The sequence below is a fragment of the Melospiza georgiana genome, chromosome 23 (assembly GCF_028018845.1).
Source record: "Melospiza georgiana isolate bMelGeo1 chromosome 23, bMelGeo1.pri, whole genome shotgun sequence".
Taxonomy (NCBI): Eukaryota; Metazoa; Chordata; class Aves; order Passeriformes; family Passerellidae; genus Melospiza; species Melospiza georgiana.
The window spans coordinates 10611584-10622404 of NC_080452.1; the positions used below are offsets into that span (position 1 = coordinate 10611584).

The 10821-nt window shown below is 46.1% G+C and overlaps 1 long non-coding RNA gene across 1 annotated transcript; it reads left to right on the forward strand.

Annotated features, from left to right (window-relative positions):
* The first annotated feature begins 2080 nt into the window (after positions 1-2080).
* Positions 2081-3358, forward strand: LOC131092843 (uncharacterized). Its single transcript, XR_009115524.1, has 3 exons — positions 2081-2317; positions 2928-2991; positions 3284-3358. It is a non-coding gene; the product is annotated as an uncharacterized LOC131092843 (long non-coding RNA).
* The last annotated feature ends 7463 nt before the right edge of the window (positions 3359-10821 follow it).

Consider the following 10821-nt stretch of genomic DNA (forward strand, 5'->3'; position numbering starts at 1 on the left):
TTTTAAAAAAAATTTAAATACAGTTGAAATGAAAGGGGGTTTTATTTGCCATGTATGGGGTAGAGGCAGGGGTTTTATTTTGAGTACTGTGAGTGTTAGAGAAGTAAAAATCCTAACAGAAATATATACTTACTATGTAAAAATATGTATAAAAATATAAAAATAAATTTAAGTTTTAGGGATATATGCAATATGGAATAGAAATGTATTCATAAAAACAAATGTATAAATGGACAGTGTAGAACAATATACATTATTAAATAGAAATGTGAATATGAATATGAAAAAAACAATTTATAAAATATTTAATTTTGTATTTTAAAGAAATTGTTGGGGTTTTGTTTTGTTTTATCCTATTAGATTAGAGGCAGAAGTTTATTTTTCCTCTTCCCGGTTGTTTTGGGGCGTTTATTTCAGAGCAGTTTTCGGCGGGGGTCGCCCCTGTTCTCTTTTGCCGCCTTCGCTGCCGCAGCCCCGAGGCGCGCTGCGCCCCCGGCCGGGGCGGGCGGCAGTGCTGCCATCTCGTGGGCAGAGCGCGGTACTGCAGCCCTGCACCGAGAGGCCGCCACCTTGGGAGTGGCGCGTCGCGGATGTCGCGGACTTTTAATTGACCTTCTCAGCAGGGCGGCGAAAAGGGCGGGGAAGTGGAGGACCGGGGTGGGTGTAACTGCACTGCCTGCATGGAATACCGACCCCGGCGCGGCCCCGGTGGTATTTTCTATGGCGTTTCAAGTGTACCCGACACATGCTGTGGTCTCAGCGGCGCCGCGGGCGGGCGTGTTTCGGCGGGTTTGTGAGAGGCATCTGGGTAAACGCCTCGCTGTGCCGGGGTCCTCTCACGGCCGCCTTCCCGCCCCGAGGGAGCCGAGCCGGGCCGAATAGTTCCGAAGAGCCGAAGAGCCGAGTGTGGGCGAAAACAGCCGAGTTTCCCCGAAGAGCCGAGTGTGGCCGGAAACAGCCGAGTTTAACCGAAGAGCCCAGTGCAGCCGAAAATAGCCGAGTTTCCCCGAAGAGACGAGTTTAGCCGACAACAGCCGAGTTTAACCGAAGAGCCCAGTGTAGCCGAAAATAGCCGAGTTGAGCCGAAGAGACGAGTGTAGCCGACAACAGCCGACTTGAGACGAAGAGCCGAGTGTAGCCGAACACAGCCGAGTTTCCCCGAAGAACCGACTGTAGCCGAACACGGCCGACTTGAGACGAAGAGCCGATGATAGCCGAGTGTAACCGGTACCGAGTGTAGCCGACATTGGCCGCATTTAGGCAAAGAGCCGAATATGACCGACTTTAGCCCAACCGGGCCGAAGTTCTGCCGAAGAGCCGGAAAAGCCGAATTTAGACGAAAAGCCGAACCGAAACGATTTTAGACCTAAGCCGAACCAAGCCTAATTTAGCCGAGTTTATTTAAACAGAACCGAACGACGCCGCAGCGCTCTGCCTGCACAGCGCCGGTGCAGACGGCAGGGGGCGGTGTATAAAGTGAGTATAAAATATCAACTATATATAAGAAGGAATAAAAAGCTCTGTGTCATGTGCAGCAGTAGAAAATTTCAGGCTCCCAGGGAATAAATAGTTTTCTTTCAGTCATTATAGTTTTGGGATTTTTTTTACTCCCAGGTAGCCTGAAAGTTACTACTGCTGCTTTTTTATTCTAAAGCTAGAAAGGAAAACCAAGATTAGAAATACAAGAAAAAGAAAGGGAAAGGGAAAAAAAAGGGGGGGAAAAAAAAAAGGAAAGGAAAGAAAGCAGGAGAGCAGAAGGGAAGGGAAGGGAAAGGGGTGAAAAACAGAGTTAAAAAAAGAAAAAGAGTTGGAGGGAAAAAGAGAGGGCATTCGGGAGGAGCGGTGCTGCCTCAGGTCCTTCCCTGCCCGGGGGCGAAGGATCCATTTGATGCCCGGGAAGGACTGCAACTCCCGGTGGCGGGGGACGGAGCCGTGGCTGTCAGCCCGAGACTACAGCTCCCGGCAGGCCGTGCTGCCGGCGCGGCGTGTGACGCAACGGCTGACGCGGCACATGAGTGGCTGTCAGCCCGAGACTCCAGCTCCCGCCAGGCCCTGCTGCCGGCGCGGCGTGTGACGCAACGGGCGACGCGGCCCGGCATTTTTCTCTAAATCGGCAGTAAATACAGCTGAGTAAAATTAGCTTGGCTTTCTTCCTTCTTTTGTAACTGAACTGTTTTTATTAAAAATCCTATTTGAATATGTGGAAAAAGTGGGGATGTCCTGTAGCATATCGTAGCTTTTCTTGTTTACAGGGTGCTCAGAAAGCATGCGTCCCTTAGAGTCCCACGGAAAGGTTCTCAGTGCGCTCTCTATCAAGGTATGTATTTAAAATTAAGTGATCCCTTTAGATATTTGCCTGTGTACCTTTTCCTGTAATTCAGAGCTTGCGTTCTGTGGGTTTTATGATAAACCTGTAAAACATGTAAGAATGGTTTTGCAAGTCTGAATCGTTGAAGGCAGCAATAAGTGGATTTAGAGCCTGTTCTTGACCAGACAAAGGGAAAAAGTGTGACTCTGATGCTGAACTTGTCATTTTTCATTTGACTTGCCTTGAATTATTGAAGAAGAGAGAGAACTAGGAAAAGAGAGAAATAGAATTGATTATTGAGCCCTCCTAAAAAGCTCACCATGATTCAGTGTAGAGCCATAGGGAAGGGTGATGGAACAGAGCTCTGTGCGTTAGAAGGAAATAAACCTGACCTCCACACAGAGTCTTACTAATTTCTATTTTTAAAATGCAAAATAAGTTTAGGAAGTGTTGGAAGTTAGTGTTTTGGGAAAGAAATGGCAGTTCCACAGAACATTCCATTTAAGAGAGGCCCTTGGAAGGATTCATTTTGTAACTACTGTCACTGCAATCAGTTGGTGGTTCAGCCTTGAAACGTGCACTTGGCCTTCTATAAAGCACTGTTTTGTTTGCCTTTCAGTGCTATGAGTCTTGATAAATTGGAGAAGAGCCCAAGAGAAATTTTTCATCCCTTGATATAAAAGGTAGGAAGTGACTTTTTTTGGTTTGGTTCTTTTTCTTTATTATTTCCTGGAAATAAAAGTAATTAAGTATAGGTGCTACTGGTTTGTTTCTTCCAGTAGCAGGTGATAATAATAGTAGTAGTAGTAGCAAAAATAATAATAGAAATAATAATAATAGTAATGTAATACTACTTAAACTGTCTTTATCCATTGGACTGGCCATTTCAAATCAAAACTTCTAAACACAAATCAAACCATCATCCTTGTAGAATCTTTCACAGCAGCAGGCTAAAGATCCTGGTTTTGTTGACAGGATTTATTGGTTCTGGAAGAACAAGAGGGAAGTACAAGCCTAACTTCTTCTAGCTCACAGACCCGTCCGGTGAACCCAGCTTTGTATTTTGATGGGCTTGTGATGACTTCGAAATCAATTGCTCATTACAGTTAAAAAAAATTAATGTTTTTTTGAACGTGACAGCAGAAATAACTTTATGCACCAACTTAATAATGATAGATCACCAGTTTAAGTTAAAAATTCATGCTATACTATCAAAATTTAAAGGTAAATTATTATGTATTAGGTGATGGTATAAAGTGTATGTTCTAATGTGTAATGCAAAGATACATACATACCTGAAAGTCCTGAGAGGAAACAAATTTTTATGTCTGCTGTTTGATTGTTTACGATACGATATTTGGCTTTATTTCCCAGGGATCGGTGAATTTTAACTCTGGAGTCCTCTGTGCTAAGGATGCTCAGCTTACCGATGATGAAATGTTCAGTAATGGTGAGTTTTTCACCTTCTCTTTAATTGCTATGCTGATCTGACTAAGAAAAGAAAAAACAAAAGCAAGAGAAAAAAAAAAGGATGGTTTATTATTTTTTACGCTGTTATGTTTGTTTCCTCAGTATTTGCTGCAGCTCTGCTTACCCAAGCTTTGGGTTCCTTCTGTCCCACTGGGAGTGGCCCAATTTGGTTGCATCTGGTGAAATTCACCCTGAGACCTTACAGAACCAGCTCCAACTACGTGAGAGCCGTTTGCAGTTCTCTCCAGACGCCTGGAGAATGGGTGACGTTTCTGAGGATCCGGCGAGCGTGCTTCTGTCAAAACTCAGTCTGTGAAGTTTCTGGGGAAAACCCTTCTGTGTCCTGAAGGGTTCAAACTCTGGCGAGGATCCAGTTATCAGGTGCTCACCTGGATGGTTCCAGCTGCCAAAGGTAACACTTGTACTCTTGCCCTGTAGTTTACATCTATTGTATTTTTGTTATTTTGCAAGATTTTTTGTCTTTGCAAAATATTGTGCATTTCACTCTTTGGGCACTCTCAGATGGTTCTTTGGTGCAGCACCACCCCATGGGACACTTGGCTGCTGTCCTGAAGGGGATGGTCGCTAGAATTGTAAATCCTGGAGTGTTTATAAGTCTTCTGTCCCCAGGGAGGTGTCGTGCTTTGTTTACTTTTGTTCTGTTAGTTAGGTGCTGCTTCTCGTTGCAAGTATGAATTTCAAACTGCCCTGTTCTTATTTTAACTGTTTTCCTGGTTCTCTCCCTATGGCAGGGAAAGACTCTCGTATCCTTGTCGTCGGTCTCGGTGCTGTCCAAGAAGATACAGAGACTAAAAAAATCATAAGAAGCAAAATATGACTGCAGGGAAAAGAAGCTGGAGAGAACAGAAGGTGATATTGTTATCCTTACCCTGTATTAGAAACATCCGCTGTGCTTTGATGCTGGCAGCTGCCGGGGGCTTGTTAGCTCTTTGTAGGCAGGTGTAGGTGTTCACTTGTAGGTTTTTTCTCTGGACAAGTCAATTCAAACTTTGCTAAGCTTATATTTGCAGAGTACTCTCTAGCACAGTCCAGCATGACATTTTTGAATGTTGTAAAAATACCATGTTACTTGGAAATTGCTAATGAAGAGAAGCTTTAGGGGAAAATAAGATGTCAGGGTTGGAAGGTGTGAGAAGAATTGTGTGAGGATGTTAGACTGAAGTAAAGCACACTTGAAGCTGGACTGGCACGCTGGCAGGTCCCCTATTAAACAGTAGTGCTGAGATTAGCCTGGGAGTTGCCCATTGTTTCTGTAGAAATCAATGTTTCCTGGTCTTCAGAGGTAAGCTGCTTTGAAAAGCTGGAAGGTGCAGCATGCTGACAATCCCCGTGCTTTGGATTAAAAGTAGATTTCAGAAGGGTCCTAAGCTTTTGTCTTTTCCTAGAAGTCGATGTAATCCTATCGAGGAGTTTTTAGTTCTGTGTTGCCATGTCATCCATCAGAGCCCTGCTGTACTAATCATCATACAAGTACAAAACAAAAAATCAGACCCTGTCCCACCCACTTAGAGCCCAGAACACGATTTCCTCAGGCTGCCATTTGTGTGCCATCGGTACTCACCACGGAAGGGAGCTGGGGATTGTTGCAGCTGTTGGGAACAAACCGCTTCTCGTCACACAGAAATGGAATTGGGACGACGCCTCGGCCAGCCCCTCTCTGCCGTCGTCTCCTGAATCTGCAGCAGAGCAGTTCCAGTCCATCCGGGCACGTGTAATCCAGTTCCTGATGATCTGAGCACACGGAGCAGCGCTCAGCTGCTGTGGGGGGCTCACGGAAGGCAGAGTGTGCATTGTCATCTTCCTGAACCTACAGACGAATCAAAGTGAGAAGCAACAGCGTGGAAATCAGTCGCATATATGCTAAATAAAACTTGCAGATTTTTTTAAGAATTGTTGTTTCTTGTTCTTTGTTGTGCCTCAGTGCTTAGAAAACCTCCCTTTAAAATCAGTTAAATTCATCAGTTGAACCTTTGTTTGCAGACCCTCACTGAGCAGAATTCATTGCAGACTCAGTGCACGCTGTGCTGGCCTCCCGGGAGTGTGAGGAGCTCATGTGTGCTACGTTTTGCTTTAGGACGCTCTAAGGTATTTATTCCTTTTGGGATACATGATGAGAATTCCCAAGAGAGGTAGTTATAAGGTATGACATCGGGAAAAAGCCTGTGTGGTTAGAATGTTGTTGCTGTCAAAAGTTAATTTTTTCTTAGCCAGTAGTTAGCTTTTTGCTTTATTTTTGTGGTATCAGTATTTTATTGTTTAAAAAATTCCTTCAAAATAACTTCAGTGGCTGGCCATCAGTACCTTGTTCAGATTTGCCTATTTGCTTGTAGCTAAAATGTTCACATCTTGTTTATCATTATATTTAAGAAACTGCTGCCCAGCCAACTAATAACTGAATATCCATCTGTCTGGGACACGGGGAGAGGATTTAGGTAATGTCTTTGTTTCCAGAAAAAAGTTGTAGTGTAGTTTCTAAATAGAGGAGAAGGGGGTGAAGACTCGGGGCTCTGATGCCGTTGGGGCACCCCAAGGTCCCAAGGAGAAGGAGCCCCACTGGGGTGCAGGAGCAGGTGTGTTCTCATCTAATAATGAACAAATTATAAATATAAATATGACAATTATAAGCATGAAAATATTTTTAAAATACTTAAATAAAGCGGGTTTTCTTTATTGGTCAATAGGCAGGGTTTTGATAGTAAAAATTATAAATACAAATAATATAAAGGTAGAAATCTAAGTTTAGAAATATATAATAAATACATACAGATAAATATAAAAATTAAAAATATAAGAAAAAATTAGTTGTAGCAGTAGATATTATACATAATTTAAATAATAATTTAAATCTATTTTAAAATTTTATATATATAATATATCATTATTAATGTAATACATCCAAAGAAACGATAAATTAAAATATGAATGTATAATTATACAAAGTATAAATAAAAAATATTTCAATATCCTTTAAAAGAAGGGTTTTTTTTATTTATTTGGTTAGAGACGGGGTTTTTATTTGAAATAATGGAAGTATTATAGAAGTATAAAACTAAATATAGAAATATACAGTCAATATGGAAAGATATTTGTAAAAAACACGAGCGAACGACGCCTCCTCCGGCCTCATGGAACGAGCTCAGCCGAACCAAGGCGAGACCGGCGGAGTCTGACGGCCTCGAGCGAACCGAGGCCAGGCTTGCGAGGCTGCGTGAACCGAGCCGAGCTCAGCCGAACCGAGCCCGCTGCTCTCGTGCGCGCTAATTAGCGCGAGTGCGGTCACAGCCCAATGAGCTCCTGTGCAACGCCGCGCTCCCGATCGTGTCCGTGCGATGGCCGGGCCGCCCGCGGGACGCGGCAGCAGGAGAGCCCCGAGCCGGGCGAGTTTAACGTGAGGCGGCGCCGCTTGCCCGCCGTCAGGGAGCCGAGCCGAGCCGAGCCGCGCCGAACGTACAGAGCGGCTCCGAGTTGGGCCGAAGCGAGCCGGGCCGCGCCGAGCGCAGAGAGCGGCTCCGAGTTCGGCCGAATGAAGCCGAGCCTTGCCGAGCGCAGAGAGCGGCTCCGAGTTCGGCCGAATGAAGCCGAGCCGCGCTGAGCGCACTGAGCGGCTCCGAGTTCGGCCGAAGCGAGGCGAGCCGAGCCGCGCCGAGCGCACAGAGCGGCTCCGAGTTCGGCCGAAGCGAGGCGAGCCGAGCCGCACCGAGCGCACAGAGCGGCTCCGAGTTCGGCCGAAGCGAGGCGAGCCGAGCCGCGCCGATCGTACAGAGCGGCTCCGAGTTCGGCCGAAGCGAGGCGAGCCGCGCCGAGCGCACAGAGCGGCTCCGAGTTCTGCCGAAGTGAGCCGAGGCGCCCCGAGCGCAGAGAGCGGCTCCGAGTTCGGCCGAAGCGAGGCGAGCCGCGCCGAGCGCACAGAGCGGCTCCGAGTTCTGCCGAAGCGAGCCGAGCCGCGCTGAGCGCACTGATCGGCTCCGAGTTCTGCCGAAGCGAGCCGAGCCGCGCTGAGCGCACTGATCGGCTCCGAGTTCGGCCGAAGCGAGCCGAGGCGCCCCGAGCGCACAGAACAGCTCCGAGTCCGGCCGAAGGGAGCCGAGCCGTGCCGAAGGGTCGAGTCCAGCCGAATGCAGATGACAATGGCCGAGTTTAGCCGACTAGAGCCGAGTTTAGCCGAGCAGCTGTGAGCCTTGAGGTGAGCGTGCATCGTTGCCGGCTTGGGATTGAGTGAAATGCGCTAAGGAAACCAGCTCTGGGGAGGGAGGCAGGGAAATCCTCTCTTAACGTTTACCAATTCTTCCGTCAAACTCATCACGGCAGGACAGCGTGAAGACTGAAAGTGTAAGAAGATGTGGAGGGAAACAGAGAATCTGACAGGAGCATCGAATGCACAAGTGCACGAATTTTGCTTTTTGCTTGGATGTAAATTCAGAAGTTGTAAGGAATTTGGGAAGAAGAAGGGACATTTCAGAAGGAGAAGTTGTTGTTACAGTCCTGGCAAAATCTTTTGTTCTAGCTAATAAAAGAAGTTAGTTTAAAAAACAAAAAAAAAGTGTTTTTTTTTCTTCACTGTTATATTCATTGGTGATATATGGTGTGTTGTTTTATTTCTTGGTATTATTAACTCTGTGTAAATTGTTTTTTGAGTGAAGCTAACTTTGGATGGGTTGTTTTGTATTTGAGGTAGGATCAATTTCAATAGGTTTCTTTCACAGAGTTCTCATAGGTATTACTGGGATTTTGGTTTTGTTTACTGTATGCATAAACATAGAGATTTGGTAGGGCCAGCTGGGCTGCTGGAGTTTTGGGTGTGAATTTATTAGATGGCTTTTGTTAAACACAGAATAATTATGTAAGGTAACAGCAAATTACCCAATCACCCAATTTATCCAGCTATGTAACCTTACCACAAAGTTTTATATCTTGCCAGTTTTCTGTTCTTCTGCTCCAAGTAGTTGTTGCAAAAAAGAAAGCACGGTTACTTTTCTGAAGAGTTTTCTTCTATAACAAGCCCTTTACTGCCCTTGAATGTGAGTCAGAGGAGCTAAACAGCTGCAGCTGCTCTGAGGGCTTGGTGGGATTCGCCCCCTCCCTTTTCCTGGGTGCCATGGGAACGAGAGGCGGGCACCATCAGGGGTATATTAACCCCAGCCGTGGCTGAGGGGCTTCATTCCCTCTCGGGGATGTGCTGGGGTAAGAGCTCTCCTCTCATTTCAGGGAAGAGGCTCTTTCAGCTCGTCTCAGCTTATTTTCAGCAGGTGTTTCTGGGCATCTAAAGCACAGAGGCTTGGAAGATTCTGTGAAGAAAACAGCATAGAACACAGGGAATATTTAGGTTTGTGATTTTGGGTTTTGTGTTTAGGGGTGGTAAAGTGCCTTTGAAATTTTTGGTTTTGCACTGTTTTTTTTTTTTTGGTTGGATTTTTTTTTGGTGGAATTTTTTGTTTCTTAGGTTTTCTTTTTGGGGTTTTTGGTTGGTTTTCATTGCTTTCTTTGATTTTTTGGTAGTTTCTGTATTTTTTTTTTTTTGTGGGGATTTAGGTGTTTTGGGTTTTTTTATTTTTGTTTTCTGGTTTAGTTTTTTTTTTTTTGTTGTTGTTGTTATTGTTTTTTTTTTTTGTTTCTTTTTTCTTTAATGGAGGAGTGAGACTCCCTGAAATTCCAAGCTGTGTCAAGCACAACAGATTCTCAGGAGATTCATCATGTCTTCAGAGGGATCTGCCCAGTGTCCAAGATGATGTTTGAGACTCAGGCTTCTGATGAGTTGAGGATTGTGACTGGGAGAGGGAGAGTGTTCAGGTATCCAGTTTAGGAGTTATTGGGAGGGGGTTTGCAGGCAGCAGGGTGAGAAAGGGTGTTTATTTGTTTATTTGAGGCCCCCCGCCCCCCCCACAAGGCTGTTCAGAAGCCTAGCAGAGGCATTCCCATGTCTTGCAGCACACAAGGTCATCCACTGTACTCACAGCAATGCCATTTAACTTTGCCTTTCTCTAACCCAGGTGCCACCCCTAATGAAGGCCACAGCCTTGGAATCAGGATGAAACTGGAGCCTGAAGGAGCCAGGCACGCTCAGGAAAGGGCAAGTAGCTGCCTTGCTGGGATTTGGCCCACATAACTCTGGACTCACACTTTGGTTTTGGTTTTCTTTATTGGAGGTGACCGAGAGGCTCACAGGCCATCACAGAGCTCTCCGAGGCAGACTCATTTCATGTGCAACGTGGATTCCCCTCACTGATCATCCAAAAGATAAGTTTGGGGCCACGGCCTGGAGATGGTGGAGTAGCAGGTTGGGAATCCCTGGGACAGATTTAAAAATGAGCAGAGGAGAAAGCAATCTTCTCCAAGGGCCTCTTAGGACAGGTAAAGGGAGAGGCTCTACTTTTGATGGCAGATGTCAGGCGGGCAGTGCAGAACAGCTCCGGTGTTCGTCGTGTTGTCCGGTGTGCTGTGTTCCCTAGTGTGTCTTTGGGGTCCCTTTTGCCCTCTTCCCTCGAGGCCCTCACCACAAGCATGATGTATCGTGTTTCATGTCCCCCTGTTTGTCACGTTCTGTGTCACGGGTGTCTGCGGGTATTTGTGCCGGAGCTGTTCTGCCCTGCCCATGGCCTGCTGCAGTAGGACAAGCCTTGGGGAGTTGAAATTTGTCATGTGGGCTGTACTTGGGCTCTAGATGCTGTTCCTAGATTGACATAAGGTGTTTGCAGCTTGTGAGTTACCCTGGTGGTGTTTGACATAAGTTCTAACTTTCTTTCAGGTGCAGATGCATTCCATGTGTGGCAGAGGGTCAGGGTTAGGAGGTGCCGGGCCTTCTTAGGAGTGCGGTGAGTAGCAGAGTGGTGGGGTTTTGGCCGAAGCGGTGCCAAGATCAGGCACTGATGTTTGGTTCTTTTTAATCTAGCTGTCTGAGAGACACCAGCCCGGTGCCAGCAGGACCTTCCCAGCTGACGAGGTGGCCTTTCTTTGCACCTGACAGGGACCGGCATCCCCAGATGTCTGAGAGATAAGTAGAGGGCTGTGACCCACAGAGGGGATGA